The sequence below is a fragment of the Schistocerca gregaria genome, chromosome 4 (assembly GCF_023897955.1).
Source record: "Schistocerca gregaria isolate iqSchGreg1 chromosome 4, iqSchGreg1.2, whole genome shotgun sequence".
Taxonomy (NCBI): Eukaryota; Metazoa; Arthropoda; class Insecta; order Orthoptera; family Acrididae; genus Schistocerca; species Schistocerca gregaria.
Window position 1 is genome coordinate 568,556,130 of NC_064923.1, and position 15,578 is coordinate 568,571,707.

At 45.4% G+C, this 15,578-nt stretch overlaps 1 protein-coding gene across 2 annotated transcripts in view; it reads left to right on the forward strand.

Moving 5' to 3' along the window:
• LOC126266937 (uncharacterized) overlaps nucleotides 1-15,578 on the forward strand; it is a 111,248-nt gene that overhangs the window by 15,751 nt on the left and 79,919 nt on the right. The window lies entirely within an intron of this gene.

Genomic DNA, 15,578 nt, shown 5'->3' on the forward strand with positions numbered 1-15,578 from the left:
CTTCTTTTAGAATTACAACAAACTTCATGAGAGAATAAATATACTGTGAAGTAATAGTCAAAATGCCTACAAGATGATCATGACTGAGCACCAGATATTATTCTTACAACATGGTTTTGAACAGTTAAGACATTATTCCATATGACATTCACAAAAAGAAAAAAAAGAAAAAGAAAGTGCCCTATGACTATAGTATGAATGAGTAACAGTTGGAATCTGCCAACTCGTACAACTATGTGGGTATAACACTTTATAGGGATATGAGATGGAGTGATTACATAGGCCCAGTCATGGGTAAAGCAGATGGTAGACTTTGGCTACTAGGTAGAATATTCTTGAAAATAGACGCCAAACATTTGACCAAGGCTGCAGATGTGTTATGTTAATTGGTAAGAGAGCCCATCGTGACCACAGACGGCAATTTCCAGGCAGTCGAAGAACTGATTTACAGCACTCACAGAATGACTACTGGGGGCATTGCTCATTGGGTATGCATATCAATAGGCAGCCCTCGTTCCATTATTTGAGATGGTCTGCAGCATGGGAAATTTTGATTGTGCTGGGTTCGGCAATCATTGTCACCTGCATGCCACAAGCGCAAGGTTTATGGCATCTCTGGATTTCTTTAAGCATTATTTCGTGGAACACGATGATTTCATAAACTATGTCACTGTGGACAAGGAGACATGGGGCTATTATTTCATACCTGCAACAGAGAGAGAGTACCTACGGATTGGAGACAAACCATCTCACATCCAAGGTAAAAATTCAAAATTGCACCATCAACAGGGAGTTGTGGTCTTTGATTTATTCAATTGTGGAGCACACCACATGGGAATTAGATGACTGGTTGAATGTTCTGACCATAGTTTGGAAGTGCTTAATGTCTGTGTTAAAAATAGCAATGTGTGTATCACTTTGAAATGTAGTGCAGTATTCAATAAATGCTACTTGGCCTGCTATAATAATGTGTAAGTTACTTTCTGATATCCCCTCATGAAACACATAAAACACAAACAATGAATTACTAAGCAAGTACAGTGATGTTTCCACAACAGAGCTTGAAGTTGGGAAGACAATACGGAAATAATAACAACAACAAGAAATCAGCAGGCTTGGATGAAGTTCCAGTCTCTGTTCTGAACAGTTGCTTAGATGGAGTACAAACTCCACTGACAAACACTGGGGATTGTTTCCAGGCTGTGGCTAAGCCATGTCACCGCAGTATCCTTTCTTTCAGGAGTGCTAGTTCTGCAAGGTTCGCAGGAGAGCTTCTGTAAAGTTTGGAAGGTAGGAGACGAGATACTGGCAGAAGTAAAGCTGTGAGGACTGGGTGTGAGTCGTGCTTCGGTAGCTCAGATGGTAGAGTGCTTGACCACGAGAGGCAAAGGTCCCGAGCTCGAGTCTCGGTCGGGCACACAGTTTTAATCTGCCAGGAAGTTTCACTCTCCAGTTTGTTAGTCTGCTGCTTTCATGATCAGATAACAAGTAATCATATGCCTCCCTTAAAATCTCGTCCATAAACTTCACTGTTACTATTATCCATGGCCCTAGCCTCGTTTCCTGGCACAACAGTCCGTCAGTTGTTAAACTGCAATTGTATCCTGCACTGTTTAGTTCACTGTCAGTGCTCTACACTGCCTGCCAGACCACACCTCAGAACTTTCACCACTGCTTCCTTCCTGCTTAATATGTGTGCATTCCTTTATTGCTTCTCTGGCTTGTGTATGACTTCTTAGTCAAATTTGCTAAGTCTCAGGGCCCATCTCGCCAGCCTTTTAGTCCCAATAACCACTTCAGAGCAGTGTGGTCGGTCACTACCCAAAACTTTTTCCATAAAGATAACATCAAAAATATGTGATGCTGTAACTGAGGTGCGACATGTGCTTCTCTGCCATTCAATAGTTCTTCCCTGCTGCATTCAGCTGTGTCGACATCTAGGCTAAAGGATGCTCTTCACCATTAATTTCTTGGCTTAAAACACATTCCAAATTATGGTCCCCCTGGGGGCTCGCCACTCTTTGACGGGTTTGTTCTTGACTACCATGGGGCCCCAAGCCTTTGCAGCATTTTTTTCCTTCTGTACTGCATGTCTATCCTCTTGCTATTCATTTTCCCTTCCCTTGGGGAACATGTCTGGGTGTGTTATTGGTAATGGGCTGCATCCTGTCACTGACGTAAGAACAGTCTCACCTATGTTTCTCGCTCCCTTTTCCTTTTTTTGTTTCACTTCTCCTCTCATTTCTCCACTTCGGCATTTGAGGTTCCTCTTTCTCTTCTCCCTCCCTGTGCACTCCAGAGGGCCAGCCCATGTGTCTGACGCGTAACAGGTGGCTGGGTAATGCGTAATTCCCAGCCCCGGGTCAACAGGTTGGGTTCACACATACTGCCTAGTGTAGGCCAGGTCCAGAGAGGGGTGATTGCCTGAACTGTAACCTTCCCGAATTGCCATTTGGTTCCTCTGTCAGGTGTTTAGGAGGTGTGAACAGTCACCTAAGGCAGGTGCGCTCCCTTGTAAAGGGGGCTCCAGTTGGAAGGAGTGCTCCATTGGAGGCGCTGGCAGTAATGGGGCGTTTCCTCGCGATGAGTCAATCATCTTCCCACTCAACTTCTACAAAATGTAAACATAATGAGGCTAATGATTCAAAGACCCTTCGCGCTGGTCTCACGTACTGAAGATGGTAAATCTGTTTATTATTCAGAAAGATGGTGATGCAATTGCCGGCCCTGTGAAATCCTGCTCTCGTTTACAGAATGGCACTTTTCTTTGATTCTCAAGCACATCAACTGCTTGCTACCTCGCTTCTCCACAGTTAACCTGTTCATGTCAAAGCCCATAGAACTTTGAATTCTTCCCGTGATGTAATTTACACAAGGCTGCTCGACAGTCTAACCGATGTCGAAATCCAGTCTTACCTCTCTGATCAGGGTGTCATTGCAGTCCATTGTGTAATAAAAATGTAGATTCCTCCTTAGTGCCCACCCGCACTCTCTTTGTCATCTTTGATAGAGTGGTGCTTCCGCCAAAGATCAAAGCAGGCGATGAAATTATCACAGTCCGGCTGTACATTTCGAACCCAATGCGCTGCTACCAGTGACATCATTTTGACCATCCAAATGTTTCACCTGTGGTAGAGATGCCCACGAGGGCGATTGTCCACCTCCTTCTCCCTGCTGTATTAACTTTAATGGTGGCCATGCTGTTCAAGATATCTGGGTAAAGCAAAAAGTGCCCTACCCAGTCGCTTGCAAGTTACTTACTAGTCGCAAACCCTGCATTCTCCCATCTGGTACCTATAGTTCTGTTCTTGTTACCCCTTGCTCCATGAAGAACATGGCCACGTAGACATGCGACCTCCAGTTAAACTCTGAGGTTGTGAAATTTCCCTGTGTCAAGGTAGCATTGCCATCCCTCCGTCCAACTGTGCAACAAGCGATCAAACTCTCACCTCAAGGGGTGAAGCCACCAACTACACAGCCAGTAGGCCAGAAAGGACAGAAGGAGTACTGCTGCAGTGATGACTTCCTCTGTCCCTCCAGCCAAACAACCCCGAGTCTTCCTCTAACCTGAAAGGCTCGAAGAAGTCCACCAAAGGCAAACGGTCTTCTCCTTCTCCATCTCGAAGATCCTCTTCGATGGTGTCACCACAAGACACCTTAGCCTGCCTGGCCTCCTTGTTTCTGGTGCGCACAAACAACTGTTTTTCAGCATTTGACTCCACAGACAGACTGCACAAGCCAGCTGATGTTTCTGTAGACCCCATGGAGCAGGATACTCCTGCTTCTGTGCCCTGTAGCAGCAACTCTTCCCCCGGCTGTCACTTGGCAGCCGACGAGGTGAGACTCCTACATCTCTTCCTTATCATGACTCTCCTCCAATGGAACGTTCGCGACCTTCAGTCCCACAAAGAGGATTTACGGCTGCTTTTAGCATCACAGCATCCCCTTGTACTCTGCCTTCAGGACATGAAATTGCACCCTCATGACCGCTTTGTGCTTTCACATTTCTTACTGATTTGTTTTGACCTTGCCCCTAAGGTCAGCATTCCATCTCATGGGGGCTTCATGCTGCTATTACAGGATGACATATATAGTCAACCCATCTCCCAGACTACTGATCTACAAGCTGTTAAAGTTCACCTTTTCCTTCCCCACCTGCCTTTTTCCCTCTGCACCGTTTATGTCCCTCTATCATTTGCTGTCACCAGCATAGACTTCCTTCAGCATATTGGGCAGCTACCTCCCCCATTTTTGCAACTTGGTCAATTTAATGCACGTCATCCCCTTTGGGGTTATCCCAGGACCTGTCAGAGAGGTGCACTGTTGGCTGACTACCTTAACCAACTTGACCTCTTCTGCCTTAACATTGGAGCACCCATTTTCCTTTCTGACTCCTCGTACATAAATTCCCACTTGGACCTATCCATGTGCACTGTCCAGCTTGCCCTTCGTCTTGAGTGGTTCTTTCTTTCTGAGACCTACTCAAGTGACCATTTCCTGTGTGCTGTCCGTTTGCTGACTCCTACCCAGTCTGTGTGCTCACCCAAAGGCAGCTTTCTAAGGCTGACTGGCAGCTTTACTCCTCCCTGGTGACCGAAGAACAAGATTTCCCCAGTTGTGATGACCAGGTGGAATATCTCACAAGCATTATCCTTACTGCTGCAGAATGTTCCATTCCTCACACTTCATCTTTACCATGTCGTGTCCCAGTCCCTTGGTGGACTGAGGCATGCTGTGACACAATTCGAGCATGGAGACGTGCTCTCCACATTTTTAACCACTATCCTATGATGGCAAACTGCTTTCATTATAAACAGATGCTTGCAAAGTGTCATTGTGTTCTTCGGGATAGTAAAAATAAATTTCATTCACTAGTTCCTTTAACAGTTCCACCCCCTCCTCTGTCGTGTGGGGTGACCTCCAATGGCTCTCTGGGACCAAGATCCATTCCCCGATTTCTGGCCTGACAATAGCTGACGATGTCATCGTGGACCCAATTACTATCTCCAACACCTTGGGCCACCATTATGTGGAAGTTTTAAACGCTTCCCACTATCACCCTGCCTTCTTCTATTGGAAACGAGCGGAGGCGGCTTGGGTGATACTCTTCTCTTCTCTGAGTTGTGAGTACTGCAATGCTGCCTTTACTGTGGGGGAGCTAGATCATGCTCTCAGTTCATCCCGACCCTCCGCCCCAGGGCCAGATGCCATCCGACATTCTGCAGTCGACCTTCTCGTTACTTTGTCCACCCACGTCATGAATGGTTTTCTGTGGAAATCCCAGACTGTGGCCATGTTTTTCGATTTGGAGAACACCTACAACACCTGCTGGAGAACTGGTATCCTCTGTGCTCTTTACACGGTGGGCTTCCATGGGCGCCTGCCCTGTTTCCTTCAGGCGTTTTTAAAACACTGAATTTTCAAGGTGTGTGTGCCTTGTCAGACACCTTTATCCAGGAAAACTGTGTGCCTCAGGGTTACACCCTGAGTGTCGTACTTTTTGCTATCATCATTAACTCTGTAATGGCCTGCCTCCCACTGGGCATATCCGGCTACCTTTTTGTTAACAATTTTGCCATCTACTGCAGTTCTCCGTGGACCTGTCTCACAGAGTGGCGTCTTCAGTGATGTCTTGACTGTCTTTACTTGCTTTTCCACTGACAAAACTGTCTGTATGAATTTCTGGCGGTACCAATGGTTTCTCCCACCATCTGTATGTCCTGGGCTTGTTGCCCTTCCATTCGTTGAAACTGCGAAATTCCTGAGGCTCATGCTCAATAGGAAACACTCTTGGTCTTGGGTCTTCCCTGGCAGCCTGCTGTACTCGGTTCCTCAGTGTCCTACGTGTCCTCAAAGGTGCTTCTTGGAGTGCTGATTGAACCACCCTCATTTGTTTGTACAGGTCTCTTATCTGTTCGAAACTCGATGGGTGCTTTGTTTATGTGTCTGCACATCCATCCCTCTTACGTCATCTCAACATTATCCACCAACGTGACATCCGTTTGGCCACGGGCACCTTTTACACTAGCTTGGTTGAGAGTTTGTATGCTGAAGCTGATGAACTAGCACTGTCCTACCGCCGTGACTTTTTCCTTGGCAGGTATGCATGCCATTTGTCCGCCATATGTGGCCACTCATCCCATGCATCCGCCTTCGATTATTCTTTCGATCACCAGGATGGGTCACGTCCCACTTCTCTGTTACCTCTGGGAGTCAGCTTTTGGCACTTGCTATGGAGGCTTTAACTTCACATTATCTCCAACTTTCTCGATGAGTGTGAACGCTTCACCACCTTGGCTTTGTGAAGGGGCCCGTGTTAACTTTGGCCTTCATTCGCTTCCCAAGGACAGTACTCCAGCCTCAGTCTGTCGCCTTCAGTTTCATGACCTTTGCATGGAACTTCCCAATAGTACCTTTGTATACAATGATGGCTTTTGGACTGACCGTGGGGTCGGTTGTGCCTTCGTCAATGGCACCCATGTCTTTCAATATCAGCTTCCGGCACACTGTTTAGTATTCGCAGCCAAGCTCTTTGCCCTGTATCAGACCACGAAGTACATCCAGTGACACAGCCTTCTCAATTGTGTCCTCTGCTCAGACTCACTCAGCACCCTTCAAAGCCTATGTGCGCTGTACACTGCCCATCCCTTAGTGCAGTGGGTCCAGGAAAACATCAGGTCTGCTTGTGTCTGTGTATGTGCGGATGGATATGTGTGTGTGTGCGAGTGTACACCTGTCCTTTTTTTCCCCTAAGGGAAGTCTTTCCGCTCCCGGGATTGGAATGACTCCTTACCCTCTCCCTTAAAACCCACATCCTTTCATTTTTCCCTCTCCTTCCCTCTTTCCTGACGAAGCAACTGCCAGTTGCGAAAGCTCGTAATTCTGTGTGTGTGTTTGTGTGTTTTGTTCATGTGCCTGTCTGCCGGCGCTTTCCCGCTTGGTAAGTCTTGGGATCTTTAGAAAGAAACTTCCACGTGGGAAAAATATATTAAAAACAAAGATTCCAAGACTTACCAAGCGGGAAAGTGCCAGTAGACAGGCACTATAAAATAACACACACACACACACACACACACACACACACACACACACACACACAATTTCGGGTTTCGCAACCGGCGGCTGCTTCGTCAGGAAAGAGGGAAGGAAAAGGAAAGATGAAAGGATGTGGGTTTTAAGGGAGAGGGTAAGGAGTCATTCCATTCCCGGGAGCAGAAAGACTTACCTTAGGGGGAAAAAAGGATACTAGCGCGCGCGCACTCACATATGTATCCATCCATACCTACACAGACACAAGCAGACATATTTAAAAGCAAAGAGTTTCGGCAGAGATGTCAGTCGAGGTGGAAGTGTGGAGGCAAAGATGATGTTGAATGACAGGTGAGGTACGAGTGGCAGCAACTTGAAATTAGCGGAGATTGAGGCCTGATGGATAACGAGAAGAGAGGATATATTGAAGGGCAAGTTCCCATCACTGGAGTTCGGATAGGTTGGTGTTGGTGGGAAGTATCCAGATAACCCGGACGGTGTAACACTGTGCCAAGATGTGCTGGCCGTGCACCAAGGCATGTTTAGCCACAGGGTGATCCTCATTACCAACAAACACTGTCTGTGTCCATTCATGTGAATCGACAGTTTGTTGCTGGTCATTCCCACATAGAAAGCGTCACAGTGTAGGCAGGAAAGTTGGTAACTCACGTGGGTGCTTTCACACGTGGCTCTGCCTTTGTTCGTGTACACCTTCCGGGTTACAGGACTGGAGTAGGTTGTGGTGGGAGGGTGCATAGGACCCGCCTAATCCTTCACCTATACATCGACTCGGCCAATGAACACACCCGTCAACTCCTATCCCAAATCAAAGTCCTCATCTTTCCTCTCCCACATCCACACCGGCTGTTCATAGCATCCTCCTACAGGCCAACTGCATATTAGAACAGCATGCCACCCTCCACCTCAAAAAACTATCCAATCTCCTGGTTTCCCACCTCCGGAAAGGCAACTCACTCACCCTCCACAACCTTTCCAACAAACCTCAACCGCCTCTCATTGCACACAGATCCAGTCTCTCCCATCTACTTCCAGCACAACTCCCCCCAACACCTCAAAATTCTAGTCAACACAATCTGGAACCACAACAGCCCAATTCAGTAGTTAACCTTTCCTCCAAACCTCTCTCCCAATCCGAAACCTCTCTTCTATCCAAAGGCCTCGTCTTCAGCCCCACTCCCAGATTCAACCAAACTGCCCTTGTCAAAGATTTACTGTCCTACACTCATAGTCTCTGCTGGAAATATCACTTTGCCACGAAGAAAAATAATCCTGATCCCACTCCTAATGATCCAACTCCCCAAGACACTATCCAAATTGAACCCTGCCTGGAACAGTTCCGTCCTCCTTCACAGCGGGACCCACCTCCTCTTCCTCAAAATCACCCTCTCAAAACCTTCTAGGAATTTCTCACTTCCAGCCTTGCCTCTCAATCTTTCTTGAAAAACCTTAATCCTACTCCCAACATCACCACAGCCGAAGCCCAGGCTATCCGTGATCTGAAAGCTGACCGATCCATCATCATTCTTCCGGCTGACCGTGGTACTTGATTGTCGGGAGTATATGGCTGAGGGACTGCATCAGCTTTCAGACAACTCTACATACAAAGTTTGCCAAGGTACTCCCATTCCTGATGTCCAGGCGGAGCTTCAAGGAATCCTCAGAACCTTAGGCCCCTACAAAACCTTTCACCTGAGTCCATCAAACTCCTGACCCCACCGACACCTCGCACTCCTACCTTCTACCTACTTCCTAAAATTCACAAACCCAAACATCCTGTCCGCCCCATTGTAGCTGGTTACCAAGCCCCCACAGAACGTATCTCTGCCTACATAGATCAACACCTTCAACCCATTACATGCAGTCTCCCATCCTTCATCAAAGACACCAACCACTTTCTCGAACGCCTAGAATCCTTAACCAGTCTGTTACACCCGGAAACCATCCTTGTAACCATTGATGCCACTTCCCTATATACAAATATCCCGCACGTCCAGGGCCTCGCTGCAATGGAGCACTTCCTTTCACGTCGATCACCTGCCACCCTACCTAAAACATCTTTCCTCATCACCTTAGCCAGCTTCATCCTGACCCACAACTTCTTCACTTTTGAAGGCCAGACATACCGACAATTAAAGGGAACAGCCATGGTTACCAGGATGGCCCCCTCGTATGCCAACCTATTTATGGGTCGCTTAGAGGAAGCCTTCTTGGTTACCCAAGCCTGCCAACCCAAAGTTTGGTACAGATTTATTGATGACATCTTCATGATCTGGACTCACAGTGCAGAACAACTCCAGAACTTCCTCTCCAGCCTCAACTCCTTTGGTTCCATCAGATTCACCTGGTCCTACTCCAAATCCCATGCCACTTTCCTTGACGTTGACCTCCATCTGTCCAATGGCCAGCTTCACACATCCGTCCACATCAAACCCACCAACAAGCAACAGTACCTCCATTATGACAGCTGCCACCCATTCCATATCAAACGGTCCCTTCCCTACAGCCTAGGCCTTCGTGGCAAACGAATCTGCTCCAGTCCTGAATCCCTCAACCATTACACCAACAAACTGAAAACAGCTTTCGCATCCGCAACTACCCTCCCAACCTGGTACAGAAGCAAATAACCAGAGCCACTTCCTCATCCCCTCAAACCCAGAACCTCTCGCAGAAGAACCCCAAAAGTGCCCCACTTGTGACAGGATACTTCCCGGGACTGGATCAGACTCTGAATGTGGCTCTCCAGCAGGGATACCACTTCCTAAAATCCTGCCCCGAAATGAGATCCATCCTTCATGAAATCCTCCCCACTCCACAAAGAGTGTCTTTCCGCCGTCCACCTAACCTTCATAACCTCTTGGTTCATCCCTATGAAATCCCCAAACCACCTTCCCTACCCTCTGGCTCCTACCCTTGTAACCACCCCCGGTGTAAAACCTGTCCTATGCACCCTCCCACCACAACCTATTCCAGTCCTGTAACCCGGAAGGTGTACACGAACAAAGGCAGAGCCACGTGTGAAAGCACCCACGTGAGTTACCAACTGACCTGCCTACACTGTGACGCTTTCTATGTGGGAATGACCAGCAACAAACTGTCCATTCGCATGAATGGACACAGGCAGACAGTGTTTGTTGGTAATCAGGATCACCCTGTGGCTAAACATGCCTTGGTGCACGGCCAGCACATCTTGGCACAGTGTTACACCGTCCAGGTTATCTGGATACTTCCCACCAACACCAACCTATCCGAACTCAGGAGATGGGAACTTGCCCTTCAATATATCCTCTCTTCTCGTTATCCACCAGGCCTCAATCTCCGCTAATTTCAAGTTGCTGCCACTCATACCTCACCTGTCATTCAACATCATCTTTGCCTCCACACTTCCGCCTCGACTGACATCTCTGCCCAAACTCTTTGCCTTTAAATATGTCTGCTTGTGTCTGTGTATGTATGGATGGATGGATGTGTGTGTGTGTGTGTGTGTGTGTGTGTGTGTGTGTGTGTGTGTGCACGCGCGCGAGTATATACCTATCCTTTTTTCCCATGCTGTAGCCCTTGCTTGCATGCAGTAGTACCCATACACACTGGTTAAATCAAACACCCTTACACGAAAATCCATGTACAGTTACTCCAATGGTCCCACATCATTGTCCTCAACACCACATAACCTATAGTGTGACAGGTTGCATTGCCTGTGACCCACTAAGTTTGTACTGGCAACAGGCACATGCAACCCTGTGTCCACTAAAAACTTGTACTCTTTACCTCTTACAGCATCTATTACTGCACACTCCACCTCTGCATAAGTATTTATTACATCCAATTGTAAGAGGAAAGTTTTCAGGTGGACTTGGGTTCTCTCTTGCAATTAATGGCTGCCTTCCACCTCATTTCCTACCCCTTTGCCTATTATCAAAGTTCTCCTACTGATATGCCCCATTTCCTGTATTTCCCTGTGTCTGGTGACACTACCTCTGTAAACTCCCTTTCTTTCCATCTCTGTAACACTTAATGTTCACAGAAAATACCTCATGTCTATCTCCTAACCTGTTTTTTGTAAATTTCTTCACATTCCTTTTCAAATGTTACAGCAGAATGTAGATCCTTTGCTGCACGTGTACACACCCTTCTTGACATGTCCAGCAGCAGTCCCATCAGAAAAAGCGTTGAGTGCCCTCTCCCTAGCTTCTTGCAGCAAAACTGCGTTTGATGCATCACACTGCCCTTACTTGTGTGTCTGCTCATCACAATTATCCTGTCTGTAAAAATCCACAAATTCTCCATCTCTCGTCACAGTTATGCACAACTACTCCTGAAAATTCATCACACTTTTGTCTTTTTTATAGCTTGGCAAAAGCCCTTTCTCCAACTGTTCAAGCGGACTATGTTCTTTAATGCTTCTGTACATGTCACGTACATTTTCACTTCCCACTGGTCCCAATTTTGCTACCCGCAATAATTACACAGTTCTGCGACATAAAAATTGTTTCAAATTTATTAAGTGGTTTTTATAGTGTTTTCAATGCTGATTTCAGGAAAAATAGTGAAAAAGTGCATTCACGTACAGTTATTTCACAAACTGCTTGTCTAGTTTTAGCTTTTTTCGATATTTCAGCACTCTAGTGAGTTTCAATTTTTGTTTTTAGGATCTCCATAAACCATTATTTTTCCGTTTTTATACTAGATATGCATAAAATAAAGATTATTTAGGAGAAACCAGCAGTATTTTCAGGTCAGTGCCTGTACGCCGCGCTGCCCCCCCTCCCCCCTCGCCCCCGCCATCACCAAGCAGTGGGCTTCTGCTATTGTCTTCAGTTCGTAGTATCTCTTCACTCTGTGCTGTTCACGTGTTGTTGTTACTAGTGCTTTAAAGTAGTGACTGTTTTCTTGTTTTGTGAAGATGATTAATGGGCAATGGCTACCAGAGGATGTATTAACTCACCAGATTGCTTCTGCTACATTCATGATAACTACACCATTAAAAAAGCAACAAAGAAACATTCCTGATTTTGCTGAAAAAGTATATTTTGCCTATTTTGGTATAAAGTTAGGCAATCAAGATAAGCCTTGTGCCCCACACAAAGTTTGTTTACTGTGTGTTGAAGAACTGAGGCAATGGTTTCAATGTAAAAAGCAGTACTTACGTTTTGGACTACCAATGGCTTGGAGGGAGCCTAATAATCATAGTGATAACTGCTATTTTTGTTCTTGCCATGTACGAGGTTTCAATTTGAAAAACGATAATAATATCTCTTGTCCTAACATTCAATCAGCCATTCACCTTGTTCATCATGGACCTGAAGTACCAATACTCTCCTCCAGACTCTTTGGATGATATAGATGATAATGAGCCATTGGCTCAGCAAAGTAATAGTGAAGAAGACTATGGATGGTATGTTCCTGGCACAACAGATCCCATTCCATTCTCGCAATCTGAACTGAACAATTTAGTTAGAGACCTAGGCCTTTCTAAAGAATCGGCAGAGGTCTTAAGATCTAGATTGAAAGATAAACGTATTTTGGCTCGGGGTACATCCTTTTTTTGGTATCAATCGAGGGAAAAGGTGTTTGTATCTCACTTCTCTCAAGAAGGTGGCCTGGTGTTTTGCAGTGATGTTCGTGGACTTTTGGTACGTTTCAAAATAGAATATGCTCGTGATGAGTGGAGACTTCTTATTTATTCTTCAGAAAGAAGTCTTAAATCAGTACTTCTACACAATGGCAATAAGTATGCTTCTATACCAGTTGGACACTTGGTTCACTTAAAAGAATGCTACAAAATCCTCAAACTGGTTTTAAGCCAACTCTGCTATTCAGACCACAAATGGACACTATGTGATGATTTAAAAGTGATTTCAGTGCTGCTTGGTCAACAAAGTGGCTATACAAAGTTCCCTTGTTTTTTCTGTGAATGGGACAGTAGAGACAGAAAGCAACACTACATAAAAAAATGCTTGGCTCTTGAGAAAAACCTTACAGGAAGGGGTTAAAAATGTTGAGAGGAAAAGCCTTGTAGATCCCAAAAAGGTGTTTCTCCCACCACTTCACATTAAGTTGGGGCTTATGAAACAATTTGTTAAGCCATTGCCAAAAGAAGGGGGTGTATTTCCAATATCTTTGTGGACACTTTCCTGGTTTATCCGATGCAAAGCTAAAGGAAGTAATCTTTGTCGGACCAGACATTAGAAAACTTATGACAGATTGCAGATTTGTGGACAAAATGGAAACAAAAGGAAAGGCAGCATGGATGTCTTTAAATTAGTTGTACCAGTTTCATAGGAAACGAGAGATCCAAACAACAAGACAATTGTCGCGAACATGCTCGACAACTTTAAGGAGCTGGGCTGTAACATGACAATTTAAGTTCATTTTCTCAACTGACATCTTGACTACTTCTCTGCAAACCTTGGTGATGTGAGTGAAGAGCAGGCCTGATACTTTGCGTCAGTGGTCAGCTGACTGCTGAATTCTGATGGCTGGCTGCCAGCCAGCATGCGCTGCAATGGTGATGCAGTAGTCGCACACCAGTGGTCCCCTTGCATAGGCTAGCCATGTACTTTTCACACCAACAGTGTGCACTTGGCAATGCTTTGTCCGCAATGGCAGCAGGCATTACCCAGCTACATCATGGCAAGGGATGTCCACCACATTGAGGCACCGATCCTGTGATTGCAATAGACAGATGCTGTGTATGGAGTGACCCGCTGCCCCTTGAGCAGGAGTCAGGCATACTGGCGGAGATGACATGGTGTGACCAGCTGCTTTATTGCACAAATCTGGGGAGGGGCTTGGTGTGTAGAGCTGTTGCCCTGCAGTTGCCTTGAACTATTGATTTCTAGGCCTTGAACCGATAACTTGTACTGGCAGGTCCTTGTGGCTTTGTTGCCCAGCAGCACAGCTCTGTCATCCTGGTAGGTCTGAGAGACTCAGAATAATTCTATTACAAAATGACTAGTACCTACAGCCAGCAGTGACCCACTTGTTGTGCATATGTGCTACTCCCTGTCACATATCCTAGGACACTACTGCTACTGTCAGTCCGGAAAATTGCCTTGCCCCTTGCTGCACCAGTCTGTGCAGTACTGCTGAGTTTGCTGTTTCAGCAAGCTAACTGCTTCAAAACATTGCTCTGGCCTGGTTGAATTGTTAGTGACAACAGCCCATGCTCGCTTGCTGTCAGCGCAGCTGCAATACACTGCTCAGGCTTGCACTAATACTCCCATGTTTGGTTGTTACATTACACTTTCATTTACAGAATTATTTGTAAATAACTCCAGACTTTCAGAATATGACTGTATGGAAATTACATGACATTCAGGAAAATGGCACATATCAGTGGATAGAGCATCTCTCAAAGTTTAGCTTCGTAATATACACCAAGGTTTAGTAACAGGCACATTTCTAAGCAGAAGGTGTATAAGAACATTTAGACACATCATCCACTCCATGTTGACGCACTGAATTAGTTTGCGCCTGCAGATTGGTGCCAATGAACAGATTGCTAAAATGGCCTGTTGTCATGCTTTCCCGGGCAGTGACTTGAATGTCTGGGTTGCAAACAGTGCCCATATTGACCACTTGCAGTGTGAATAAAAACTTGGAGAGATGCTTTATCAACTGATATGTGTCATTTTTCTTTGTTTAGTAGTTTTTGTGCAGCGGCCTTCTGGAAGTCTGAAGGTACTTACAAATAACCCCAAATATCTTGAACAATTGAAAGTCCAGGTTGGAATATCAACAATATTGTTAAAAAGAATAAATTGGTACTCACCATGAGGATGACATGTTGAGTTGCTGAGGCATAATGAAGAAACTGTTCACCAGAGCAGCTCGAGACCACAGTCATGTGTACATGAGGTGTGCTTGTTTGTGTGATATTTCTGTGTTTCCTTTGCTGAACAAAGCTTTGGCCAAAAGCTCAATGTGTAACAGTCATCTCATTGTGCCTGTCTGCTACTCAACCTATCATCTTTATGGTGACTGGCAATTATACTGTGTATCTTGACTTATTCTACATCCACAGAGGTTTTCTTGGTTGAAGTGATCTATGAACCACGATGAATTAATTTATTGGTGAATGCTGGCATTGTGAAGGCTGCTATACAGTCTGTGCAGTAAGAAACATGAAGTCTTAAATCTTACAGCCTAGATTAGATAATGTTATTCATTGTGTAAACCGGTAAGTGAGCAGCCCAAGATGGGTGTATGGAATATATCAGGAAAACAACACGTGGGAATCTTGATATTACTCAGTAATCACTTTGCTGTGATTTAATGTTCATTCGGCAGATTCATGTAGAAGTACTCCTAAAGGGTGTGTAACCTCCTTAGAATTCAAAGTCCAACTTTTTCCCATCTTGGTTTGTCCTTGTAAAGTTTTTTTCTGCTCCCTTCTCTTAACACCTGGATGAGATATATTTTTCATAGCACAGAATTCATTCATATTTTGAGTTATTCCTTTTATTATTATTATTTGCAGTAATTACATAACTTCACTTGTTCATAGACATTCCATTGAAGATGGAAAT